This window comes from Dipodomys ordii, unplaced genomic scaffold, assembly GCF_000151885.1.
Source record: "Dipodomys ordii isolate 6190 unplaced genomic scaffold, Dord_2.0 Scaffold37, whole genome shotgun sequence".
Classification (NCBI taxonomy): domain Eukaryota; kingdom Metazoa; phylum Chordata; class Mammalia; order Rodentia; family Heteromyidae; genus Dipodomys; species Dipodomys ordii.
In genome coordinates, this window is record NW_012267253.1 from 5,122,923 (window position 1) to 5,136,073 (window position 13,151).

At 40.7% G+C, this 13,151-nt stretch overlaps 1 protein-coding gene across 3 annotated transcripts in view; it reads left to right on the top strand.

Moving 5' to 3' along the window:
- Positions 1 to 2,022: 2,022 nt before the first annotated feature.
- Positions 2,023 to 13,151, top strand: part of Ppm1b (protein phosphatase, Mg2+/Mn2+ dependent, 1B) — a 52,327-nt gene continuing 41,198 nt past the window's right edge. For 2 of the 3 annotated variants that reach the window (XM_013017962.1, XM_013017960.1), the window contains exon 1: positions 2,023 to 2,512. The gene's annotated coding sequence lies outside the window, so the exon portion shown is untranslated. The remainder of the gene's footprint in view (positions 2,513 to 13,151) is intronic. The other variant, XM_013017961.1, reaches the window with a different exon arrangement.

Sequence of the window (13,151 nt, forward strand, 5' to 3'; positions counted from 1 at the left end):
TTAGATTCATGCCAGTTTCCCTTTTTAACGTTGTAAATCTTGTTAGGCCTTCTTTCATCCTTTAGTGTTTTTTTTTCTCCCTGCCACCCATGGGACTTGAATTCTGGGCCCAGGCACTGATTTCAAGCTTTTGTGCTCAAGGCTAGTGCTCAACCACTTGAGCCACAGTTCCACCTCTGGCTTTCTTGTAGTTTAGTGGAGATAAAAGTCTCATGGACTTTTCTGGTTTTGCGGGCATTAGTGTAGCTAGGAATCTATATCCCTATGATTCTGATGCTGTTTGTTTATTCACCATGCTGGAAGGAATACCATCCAAAGCAAACTTTAGTAGGTTAAAAAAAAGGAAACAAAACCTGTATTGCAATCAGATTTCTGCATGGCCAGAAATGTCCTACTCTTAAATTTGCCCTTTTCTCTATAGTTACCTAGCACTCTTGGCTTAACTGTCCAAAGCAATTAACACCAAAAGTATGAATAAAGTTAAAAGCACTTGCATTTTATGTATATATATATATATATATATATATATATGTTTATCTTACACTTTTTTGTTAGCTTTGGGAATTAGCCTGATAGTACCTTCCACCTTAATCGAATTGCCGGATTCTCGTTCATCTGCCTGTTGGAATCATCTTCTTGGTTAGTTTTGTGAAGCGTTTCTTAGTAAATCCTTCTTATCACCTTCCCCACGTAAGTTTGAACGATCATTTACCATCTTAAACATTGAACCTGCATAGCCTAACTTGGATTCGTATCTCCAGCTTAACACAGCAGCCGTCGCTCATTAACTGTGGGATGATCTAGTGAACGTCGGATACCAAAGCCGCAGTTTTAAAAATCAATGCTGAGAAACAAAACACGGAAAGCGAAGTGGGGGACAAAGAAGAAATAAAAATAATCTTCCACGTCACAGAAGCCTTCTGAAGGGATTATCTGCCCCATTTTCTCTAATAGTTTTTCTGCCTCTTCTGACACCTCAATTTCCCGCCCACTCTCTCTCCTCCAGGAGACGAGTCGGGCAGGTATCCCAGACCGGCGGTTCTGATTGGTCAGTAATGATTTCATTGTTATGAAACATCCGGGCCTCTCTCATTCCCAAACACCTCCTCGAGAGCCCGGCCAGCCCCAGTTTCCCTCTCCCGCGTGCACTGTTCGTGCGCCCCACCCGTGGCTAAATCAAAACAACCACTTCTTGCCAGTTCGATTCTTGTCCGCCGGGGCTGCGTTATCCCTCCGCGTCTCCACACCGAAGAGAGGCATTTACTTCCTCCAATGAGGGGCTAAGGAGTACTTTGTAAGCCAATCAGTAACCAGACCCCTGCAGTTCCGGGTGGGACTAAGCCTCCACACCTATAACTGGACATCCCGTTGGCTCCTACATGGCGTTTGTTTTACTCGAGGCTTAGAGGTCAAAGATAAGAGAGCCCGGTTCTCGGAAGAACAGGACGGATCTGAACAGACGCTCTGGGTTTGGTCATCTTCGAAAATTATCCAATTGCTTTTCAGATGCTTCCCCGCCTTTTGCGCGTTTTATTTAAAAACACGAAAAAAAGCCAGTGTGGCGGACTTGGAAATTGGTTCATTGACGGACACGTACAGAAAGCCAATGCCCGTGGGTTCAAGCCACCATTTGAACCAATAAGACAGGGAAACGGCTGGGGCTGGGTCTCTGCGAGGCTGAGCGCAGGTGGGCGTAATTTGACTGACGGAAGGCTCTACTTATGGCTGGTAGGGTGGGCTGGTCCGTGACGTCCGGGAGCTAGAACATAGCGGAGGCGGGGCTGAATCAAGTAAATGGTAATGAAAGGTTGGGTCTCACTCAGTGGGCGGTGTTTGATGGATAGTTGACCTTGCCAATTGAAGGTGGTTACTGGTGCCCAATGGGAAATTAGAGACTCGGGGGCGGGGCCGTGTGGGCGGGCAAAGTGAAGTACGGAGGCACCTGGGGAACCGAACTGGGTGGGAGAGTGAAGATTGATATGCCTTTCAGCAAATCGCAGGCGATTAAAGGACGCGCGACGGCCCAACGGGTGGGTTCTGGGGGCGGGGTTCTGTGAGGGGCGGGGAAAGGGCAGGGTGCGGGGAGGGCGTTGCAGAAGGAGCCGTGCGGCTGCTGCTCAATGGCGGAAAAGCCACCGGTCTTCTGACTGTTTGGTCCCCCTGGCACTTGCGGGGGAGTTTCCTGCCGGTGCGGCTGGAGTCTCTGTTTCTCAGTGTTCGGTGGCTGGAAGATGCTCCAGAGAGACGAGGCTGCGGCGGAGGAGGTGGCGGTGGCCGAGTCGGCAGCGGCGCTGGGGTGGAGAGAAGGCGGCAGCGGTGGCGGCGGTGGTGTGAGGGGCCGGGCGGCGTAAACAGCCCCGGAGCCCGCGGAGGCGGTGGCCGAAATCTCGAGGGCAAAGCGGCCGCTGAGGCAGGGTCGCGCCTCCGGTGGAAGCCCGGGCTGAGTGCAGCGGGGGACTCAGCGCGGGCGCGAGCGAGACGCCCGAAACGTCGCCTCTTTCCCTCGCCCCAGGTAAGGCCGCCGGGCGCCCGTCGAGGCGCACCGCCGAGGCCCCGGACCGTCTTCGGATGCCACCGGGCTGCAGCCGGGGCCTCTGCCCTGCCTCGGCTCGCGGAGCCGGGGAGCGGGACGCTGGGCCTGGTTTCGGGATAGGCCCCTTGCCCGACCACCGCCTCCGCTCTCGAGGGGGAGAGAATAGAGTTTGCTCCGACGCCTGGAAGTCGACTGCTTCCCCTGCCCTGCTTGGTCCCGCCAGCATCTCTCTCCAGGTCCATGACTCTTCCTTCCTGGTGCTTGCCTTGTTTGAAAACACCACCTTTCCGCGTTTGTTTCCTCGTCAGCTTCTGCCCCGCTCTGCGCTCCGCTTCACTTGTTAAAAGCTTTCTCGATTTTCTGCCCACGACTCTCACCACCTCCTGCCTCCTTACTGCGTTCAAGTCGTGTTTCTTCCTCGTAAGCCGATTCCCGGCTTGTCTCACCCTGCTAGGATGTCATTCTTAACTGGGAAGTTCTTAATTGAAAGTGCTATATCATCAGTCTACCCCAAATCTACAGGAGACCCATTAAGAACAGGGACAGCATTATGTGTGAGCCTCTTTTTATGTACTGTAACTCCTTACAAATAAGATTATGTTATTAAGCGTAGGGTGAATATAACACTGAAATCTATTTTTTAAAAAAAAATAAAAGACCCAGTTAAGGTTACAAAGAATTGTTTCTTTGTTTTGTTGAAGTTTTGTGACCTCTCATGTCATTTTAAGCTGATCTAGGACGTTTGCTTATTGGCCAAAATGCTTCCTAAGGCTATCAAGATCTTCTACAAACAATTCGAAAACTTAAAAAAAAATATAAACAACCAGGAAGCCGATTCGATAAGTCACAGTTTAAAGAACTTTCAAGTCAAGCTTCACATGTTTAATGTATCAAAATAAAGTTGGCAGGAGTCTTGTAAAAGGATTATTAAGGAATTTAACTTAGTGTTATGTAGCTATTCTGGTGGGGGAGAGCATTCTTTTTCTATTACCAACAGTTTACAACTACTGTGGTGTGAGAATTACTAAGGTTTATTGTGGGATTAACACAGGAACTTTTTCTTTTTTTTTTTTAAGCTACTGCATGGATGGAGAAGTGGTAATTGTTCAGGGAAGACAGTGTAAGTCACAGTGTGTTCTAGGAGATGAGAGAACATGCCATGGACACTGAATGTTAATAAATGTTATTTCATTTACTTTCTCTGTTGTGCAATAGCAGAGTTCCTATTGTTGGCCTACTTTTAAATAGAGCATTTCTAAGTAAATAGAGAGGCTAGTTATTCTGATTATAGTAGACTTTATCTAGGGCATCAGCTTTTAAAAAATAGGTAGTTGAAGTAATAGTAACTTGGTAATCTTAAAATAAATCTTATATAGGCTTCCCAAATGTCTTTTGTGTTGTTATAATAAAAAAATTAAATTTAGTATTCAGGACATATTTTCTGGGACATTTATTGTTGGCTTGCCAATGCCTTTGTCCTTTTTGTTTCTTTTTCAAAAGTTGTGTTTTCCTTCTTCATTTGCTTTCATAAAGTCTTCTAACAGTTTCTGCATAGTTCTTTATGTTGTGTTAGGATGGACTAGTGTTTTTTTGTTGCTTTCCTGCCTTTTAATGTTTCCCCAGTTACTTGTACATATCTTTTCAATTTATTGATGAGATTATTATTGTCTTAAAAGTGACCAGCAGAGCTTTCAACACCTGTAGTCTAAAATTGGGTATCTGATTTCTATGGATATTCAAGAGGCAGGTGAGAAAGCCTTTTTAGCATGTGAAGAAGTACTGTTTTATGTGAGTATATGGCATAATTACTAAATCCCTTAAGATTACATCACATGAAGAAATGGTAAAGTATCTAAATAGCTGTGCTTCTAAGAACAGTTGATTCACAAGCTGCTAAGGTCAGAAAAGTAGCTCTCACAAAAATTAGTTTCCTATAATGTACATTTTTTTATGGAAACTTGAATTGTGATGCAAATCAACTATCTTTTGGCACTCTTGAAAGAGTACAATTTGCAATAGTATCACTTAGAGGATATGGAGATTCATACCCTGATTGAGCCACTAGTGGAATGCCCTTTTACATTGATTGGTAAACATTTATTGTATATGTTCTTGGTATGAATGGTACATATTTCCATGTTCATTGGTATATAATCTATATTTTATGAATGTAAATTAGTAATAGAATATAATAACAGTGGTTTTTCTTCCTTAGCACTCTGGATTCTGAGGCAGGGGCAGGAGGATTAAAAGGTTGAGTGAGGCCAACCTTAGCTACCTAGTGAAAAGAAAAATAAGAAATTCTTAGTTATCATATGATACTTCACATTTTCTGAAAACCAGTGACATCAAACTAATAAAAGTGTGTGTGTATGTATGTATGTGTGTGTGTGTGTGTGTGTGTGTATGTTTGTCTGTGCTCATTTGTGCCTGTCCTGGGGCCTGAACTCAGTGATTGAGTGCAGTCACAATTTTAATAGCAGAATATACTCAAGAGAATTTAGAGGAATATGGTATTTTTGGATTTTTCAGTGATTCTCTTTGTCATTGATTTTGTTTTTCTTTAGTAAACTAATTTCAGATTTGGAATGAAGCTGAATACACTATATTAGCAATTTTAATGTAGAAGGTTATCTGAGAATCATATCAGAATTACTGACTTAAGAGGACTGACAGTTGAGGATATATATAAGATTCCTGAAAATTAACATAGCCCCCAAATATGTAAGTTAGATTATATCTCATTTCATTATACTGTACTCATATAGTAAAAGTAAAATAGAGTAGATTTTGGTTTTTGTGGAAAATACTTGATGGTATAAGATGTATAAAATAACAACTTGTAATCAGCTTCTAGCAGTCAGCCTAATAAGTACAGGTGAAGAGAGACATGAGTTTCATAATTTTTTTAAATTGAGGTGTTCACTTTGATTTAAAATAACTTTTGGTCTTTTTGACAAAATATGCTACTATTTTGATTAAGTATTTTGGTATCTTTTTTTTTTTTGGTCCATCATGGGGCTTGAACTCTGGGCCTGGGTGCTGTCCCTCAGCTCTTCAGCTCAAGGCAAGCACTCTACCACGTGAGCCACAGCGCCACTTCTGGCTTTTTCTGTTTATGTGGTGCTAAGGAATTGAACCTAGGGCCTCATGCATATAAGGCAAGTACTCTACTACTGAGCCACCTTCCCAGCCCCAAGTTGGGATCTTTTTACAATTAAAACATTTTTTAAATCCCTTTGTATAGACTTGTTTTGAGAGATTTTTTTAAAAGCATTCCTTCTGTATTCTACTCCATAAAGAACCACCACTCTTTAGACCAGCTTAGTGATGTGACCAGGTAACTGAGTTGATGTTATGATGAAAAGAACCTTTTACAAAATTTTAACCATTTTAGGGAGTTTTTCAAAAAAATACCTATTTCTCAGACAATTAAAATTATTATTGAGATTTAATTTTTAGTAACATCTAGTGTCCTAGATAGCTCATACCTTTTTTAAAAAAGCTTTTATATGGGGGCTGGGAAGGTGGCTCATGGTAGAGCACTTGCCTTGCATGCATGAGGCCCTGGGTTCGATTCTTCAGCACCACATTAAGCAAAAAAGAAGAAAGCTGGAAGTGGAGCTGTGGCTCAAGTGGTAGAGTGCTAGCCTTGAGCTGAAGAGCTGAGGGATAGCGCCCAGGCCCAGAGTTGAGGCCCCACAACTGGACCCAAAAAATTTTTATATTTGGGGTTCTTTATTTTTCCTCTTCAATTTGATTTTAATAGGATATAGAAACACTTTGCTTCTCAATAATGCTGTCATGAGACAGAAGAATTCTCAAGTAAATGTCTTACTTTTACTAGCTAGCGTGTCAGCCATCTATAATTACTTGCTATTGCTTGGCATAACATAAACCTTTTCATAATGATTTGTTTTGTAACAATTTATTTAACTTCATAAATCCAGTAGTTTAACCAGCTATCATGTTTTAATATTAGTTAGTATAACCAACCTAATTTAACATAGTTTGTAACATTTAAAGTGCAGTTTATGCCCAGCACTGTTGGCTCATGCATATATAATCCAAACTACTGAGAAAGCTAAGATCTAAGGACGATCTAAGTTATAAGATCTAAGTTCAAAGCCAGCCTGGATAAAATAGTCCATGAGACTCTTAAATCTCCAATTAGCCAGCAAAAAGCCAAAAGTGGAACTATTGCTCAAAGTAGTAGAGCGCCAGCCTTGAGTAAAAAAGCCAAGTGAGAGCATGAGGTCCTGAGTTCAAGTCCCAGAACTGACACATACACAAAAGTACAATGTATCAGTTTAAAGCTTTTATAATTTACCAAATAGGTATTTGTGGTGAACTCTATAGAATTCCGTCTCCTGCCATTGAATTATATCCTCCACTCCAGCTTATCAAATATTTTTTTTGTTGTTGTTGGTCATGAGGCCTGAATTCTGGGCCTGGGCACTGTCCCTCAGCTCTTCAGCTCAAGGCTAGCACTCTTACCACTTGAGCCACAGTGCCACTTCCGGCTTTTTTCTGCTTATATGATGCTGAGGAATCGAACCAAGGGCTTCATGCATGTGAGGCAAGCACTCTACCACTGAGCCAACTTCCCTGCCTCTCAAATACTTTTATTAGTTTAATTTGCTAAAAATAAAATGGATTCAAAGTTTTAGGGAATATTGAAATGCCATTAAGCACTTAGTAGGTAATTTTGAATCTAACCTCAAGCAAGACAAAACAAAAACAAGCAAAAAAGAAATATCAAGATTTTATTTACTGGTTTTGCCATGATTTTTTTTTACTTTATTGTTATTTTTGAGGTGATGAAGAGTGGGGTTACTTTTACATAAGTTAGGTAACAAGTACATTTCTTTTCATACAGTGTCCCCTTATTCTCTGCAATTCCCTCCCTCCCATCTTTACCCACAAGTTGTATATTTCACTTTCATCCATGTCCAGTGCGTTCCACTGCTGCACTTTTTTACCTTTTTCCTCCAATTTTGTGCTCTCAATGATTATTTCTTTTTTTTTTTTTTTGGGTCCGGTCGTGGGGCCTGAACTCTGGGCCTGGGCGCTGTCCCTCAGCTCTTCAGCTCAAGGCTAGTGCTCTACCACTTGAGCCACAGCACCACTTCCGGCTTTTTTTTTCTTTTTTGCTTATGTGGTGCTGAGGAATCGAACCCAGGGCCTCAGGCATGCAAGGCAAGCGCTCTACCACTGAGCCACCTTCTCAGCCCTGAGCATTGCTCTTTTCTTTTCTTTTCTTTTTTTTTGGTTGGTTGTGGGGCTTGAACTCTGGGCCTGAGCGTTGTCCCTCAGCTCACTCAAGACTAGCACTCTACCACTTGAGCTACAGCGCCACTTCGTGTTTTTTTTTTCTAGTGGTTTTTTTGGAGATAAAAGTTTCATGGCCTTTCTTGCCGGGGCTGGCTTTGAACCACGGTCCTCAGATCTCAGCCTCCTGAATAGCTAGAATTACAGGTGTGAGCCAGCATTGTTCTTTTCTTTTTTTCCTGTCTCTCCTCCCCCCTCCCCCCCCATGCTGGTCCTAGGGCTTGAACTCATGAGCTTTTTTGCTCAAGGTTAGTGCTCTACCACATGAGCCACAGCCTTCCTTTGGCTTTTTTGATAGTGAAATGGAGATGAGACTCGTGGACTTTCCTTTTTGAACCATGATCCTCAGACCTTAGCACCCTGAACAGTTAGGATTACAGCCACTAGCAGACGCTAGCTTTGTTCTTTTTGCTCAGGATTATTTTGGCTGTTTGGGAATCTCTGGTGTTTTCATAAGAATTTGAAGACTGTGAAAAAAAATTAAGTGAAAACTATTGAAATGTGATTGGTTAGCAGATAGAATCAAACTTGTAATATAAAAGAAAATAAAACAAACCAGACCCTGGTGGTTCACCACCACCAGCTTAAGTAACCACTACAGGGGTTAATAAGCATGTGCAAGGAAAGCCTTGGGCTCAATCCGTAACATTGCAAAAATAAACAGTTTGGGATATACATGTAAAAATATATTATTTGTCTTTGAAAAAGACTTCATTGCTGTTTTTGTGAGATATACCTGGAAGATTAGAGGCTAACCAACTAGTGTCTGGTAATAGTGTTAATGACTTGTGTGGCTTTGAATTTAGTTCTCTGGATATTTGACAGTTTTACTAAAAGATAACTTTTAGAGTCATTTTGTCTGTTAGTTTATGGTGCTCAAATTGTACATTTAGCACTGCTTCCCTTAATTCAATAGCTACAGTATGAGGTTTTTTATTACAACATAAATTTCTGCATGTTGAACTTACATGTGAAACAGGTGTTTTAGTTGCTGCTTTCTGTTCTGTAGCTTTCCTAGTGATGATACAGTTTATTTAAGATGCTTCTTCATGAGTTTGCACAGACATTAGACATTTAGGATACCTTGTGAATCTTTGACCTTTTGTTTAATTATTAATGATCTCTTTTTTTTTCTTTTTTCTTTTTTTTTTTTTTTTGGCGGTCGTGGGGCTTGAACTCTGGGCCTGGGCGCTGTCCCTCAGCTCAAGGCTAGCGCTCTACCACTTGAGCTACAGCGCCACTTCCAGTTTTCTGGTGGTTAATTGGAGATAAGAGTTTCACGGACTTTCTTGCCGGGGCTGGCTTTGAACCGAGATCCTTAGATCTCAGCCTCCTGAGTAGCTAGGATTTCAGGCTTGAGCCACCAGTGCCCGGCTTCTCTTTTGCTTTTCTAAGACAGTTAACATGTAATCTTGATTGCTTTGGTGAATCAAGATTGGTTTTTTACTTTAAAACAAATTAACTTGTATTTATGATTTATTTTAGTGTGTGTGTGTGTATAAATGAACAATAGCTTCATTCATGACCTAAGAGACCTCATTTATTGAACTCTAGTAAGCCTTCAGATAATTTTTGTGCTGGGGGGGTCAGTTGTTGGGGATTGAATCGAGGGCCTTGACCATAGTAACCATGATTCTAATGATGAGCTTCTGTCCCACAGCCCCTTATGGTTTATTTGATAGATATTACTTAAGTTTTTATTAAGGTTTTTGATGTTTTATGATACTAAATGTAAGGAAATGAGTTTATTTCTTTCTCTTCAACTGTTCTGGAGTATTTTAAATCTTAATGTGAAGGTAAATAATTTTTATTTTGTTTATTTTTGTGTTGGTCCTGTGGCTTGAACTCAGGGTCTGGCTATCCCTGAGCTTCTTTTGCTCAAGGCTAATGCTCTATCCACTTGAGCCACGGTACCACTTGCAGCTTTTTCTGAATAGTTTATTGGAGAGAGTCTCATGGGCTTTACTGCCCAGACAGGCTCCCACCCCTATCCTCATATCTCAGCCTCTGAGTAGCTAGGATTACAGGTATGAGCCACCAGCGCTAGCAACTTTTAATACATCACAGTTTTCAGTTAGTACCCTCCCCTTTTTTGATTTTTGTTTATAAACTGATTTGTAAGGGTAGTAGAGGTTTGGAAGGAAAAAGGATTGTTCAGATTTCATTACTGAGCTTATCCTATATCTTAACTTCCTCTGTGAAAGCCTTATATATGTTCAGGTTATTTGTTCTTTCTGCACTTTTGCTTATATTGGGTTGTCTGTGTTCTTTCTTATTTGACTTTTAAGTACAGAGTGATCACCAAGTTTGGAACTTGTTACAAAATATGTTAAAATACCTGTTTTCAGATTTTATGATCAACCTGAAAAGGGAGATTTGTGTAGGTGTATCTTTGTGGTTATGTCCAGACCAAATTATGCAGTCAAGTATAAGGCATATATTTTGAATATAAAGGATAGGAGATGAATAGTTAATTTTGGAGAAGTGGACTCATATTAACCTTCTACATATGTGTGTAGATTTTTGTGTATGTTGGCAGCACTGAGATTTGAATTCAAGGTCTTGAACTCTTGCTATGTTTTTTTTGTTCACAGCTGTCTTTCTTTGAGCCACAACTCCACCTCATTAATTGGAGATGTCTTCTTGAGGACTTTTTCCTTCTGGGCTGGCTTGGACTCTGAACCCTCTGATCTGTCTCCTGAGTAGCAATTACAGGCTTGAGTCGTTGGCACCTAGTTTACCCTGAATTTTGAGGATGGCTTAAAGTGTTTTAACATGGTAAAGATAATGGGATGTTTTAATTAGTTGTTGGATACTCTAAAATGGTTCTAGAAAAGTTAGATAGAAATAGTTTTAGAAATTTATTTTTTCCTCACTGTTTGGAGAGTAGGAACTCCCAGAAGAATAAGGTGTTTGGGTGAAGGTCCTTTTTCTGGTTTGTAGATGGTCATCTTCTTGTATTCTTACCTGTCAGAAACAGCTAGAGAGTTCTTTTTGGGTCCTTTTGTATAAGGGAACTAAACTTAGTCCTGAGGGTTCTGTGATCCAGTTGTCTCCCAGAGGTCCCATTTTGTTGTATTTTGTTTTCCTGATTTTCCTTTAATGACTAAATCTTGCAGGCATAAATGTAGGATTACTTTGCCATTAGAATATAGGTGTTTCTTATTGTTAATTGCATTTATGGGCTCTTAGGGATCCCTTAGATTTTATGTGTATGAAGTGTTAATGCTGATTAAAGATTTTAGCCTAAAGATAGTTGTAAAATCACCCCCAAATGATTTGCACTCAAGTGAATGCTTGAATGGTAATAATCATGTTTGGGAAGAGATGATAGGGGTAAGGTGATTCATTATGCTTTAAGCAATCCTTTGTATATATTTCTTCATGAATTCTTTAGTATATTTTGCTGATCTTTCCCTAACCTGAAACCTAAAGAACCTAGGAAAAGCTATGCTGAATGGATTCTAGTCTAAAACCGAAGATGTTCACACAAAAGGCTATTAGGACTAGACTGATAGGAAATAGGAGCTGCTTTATGAGCATCACAAACAGATACAAATTCATTAGTGTACCTTCTGTTTTCAGTAAGTGGGTGTAATAGGCTAGGCACTTTAAGTGTGACTCACCAGAGGTAAAACTGCTGGACCTCAAAGACTGCTTGTGTTTAATAAATAGATTGGAATATGAATATAGTTTGGGTGCAGAGGTGGTATTTGGTTTGAATGTTTGAAATGTAGATAAAATTCATCCTAGAAGTCAGTATAGAAGTTTGTCAGATACTGTTTTGAGTTGAAGGCTAATTTTATTTTTAGTGCCAGTCCTAGGACTTGAATTCATGAATTGGCTGCTGTCTCTGAGCTTTTTTTGCTCAAGACTAGTGCTCTACCACTTGAGCCACAGCGCCACTTCTGGCTTTATTTGGGTAGTTAATTGACTTCTTTTTCATATTGATTTTTAATAGTTATTATAAAGGTGCAGTTATAAAGCAGTTATAGTTATGTAAGTCAGTTAACGAATATATTTCTTTTTAGACAATGTCACTCCTTCCCTCTAGTTGGCTTTTTTAAAAGTAGTTCATTGGAAATAAGAGTCTCATGGACTTTCCTGCCCCAGCTGGCCTTGAACCGCTATCCTCAGATTTCAGCTTTCTGAATAGCTAAGATTTACAGGTATGAGTCATTGCACCTGATGGAGGGTTACTTTTTTTTTTTTTTTGGTCCGGTCGTGGGGCCTGAACTCTGGGTCTGGGCACTGTCCCTCAGCTCTTCAGCTCAAGGCTAGCGCTCTACCACTTGAGCCACAGCACTACTTCCGGCTTTTTTCTTTTTGCTTATGTGGTGCTGAGGAATCGAACCCAGGGCCTCAGGCATGCAAGGCAAGCGCTCTACCACTGAGCCACCTTCCCAGCCCCTGGAGGGTTACTTTTTAAAGAGGAGGCAGCATTGTCTTTCTTTAGCTAAAGAAGCTGAAGGAAAAGAATAAACCAGTGATTCTAAGTATTTTAAAATTCAGCATAAAAACAATCTAAAATATTTCTAGAAGGGAAAAGTTACCAATAGAGTGAATTCTTGGGCTGGGAAGGTGGCTCAATGGTAAAGTGCTTGCCTTCCTTGCATGCATGAGGCCCTGGGTTTGATTCCTCAGCACCACATAAGCAGAAAAAGCTGGAAATGGTACTGTGACTCAAGTGGTAGAGTGTTAGACTTGAGCTGAAGAGCTGAGGGACAGCACTAGGCCCAGAGTTCAGGCCCCATGACCAACAGAAAAAAACAAAAACAGAGTGAATTATTGTGTTACAAAGCCTCCGTAGGACCAAACTAATAGAAGGGCTAATTCTTACAAGCCAGGACATCAAATGTTTGAATTGTTTCACCAGAAATACTGGTAATTTTGGTACAGAAATGGCTATATATCATGATACATATATTATAGATATGTTGGACATTCTACCACCATGTTCCAGGACAAATTCTTTTAAAAGTATTAGGGCTGTGACTATATATGTTAAGAGTATGGTCATGTTCTGTCCCATTTCACTATTTGCTTATAAACACAGCACTAAAATAGCTACATAAGCCTACAAAGAAAAAATTTTTCTGTTGGACTACAGAATGGAGCTTTATGGATTGGATTCACATCTAATAATCTTTAAGATTTTTCGTGGTGAATATAAAGCAGTTTATGCTAGTGATGAATTTTTTATGTCTGATAGGGAACTGTTTCTACTTGGATCTGTATTAGGTATCATGTTTAAAACTGACTACCTGAAGTATTAATGCCTGCTCCC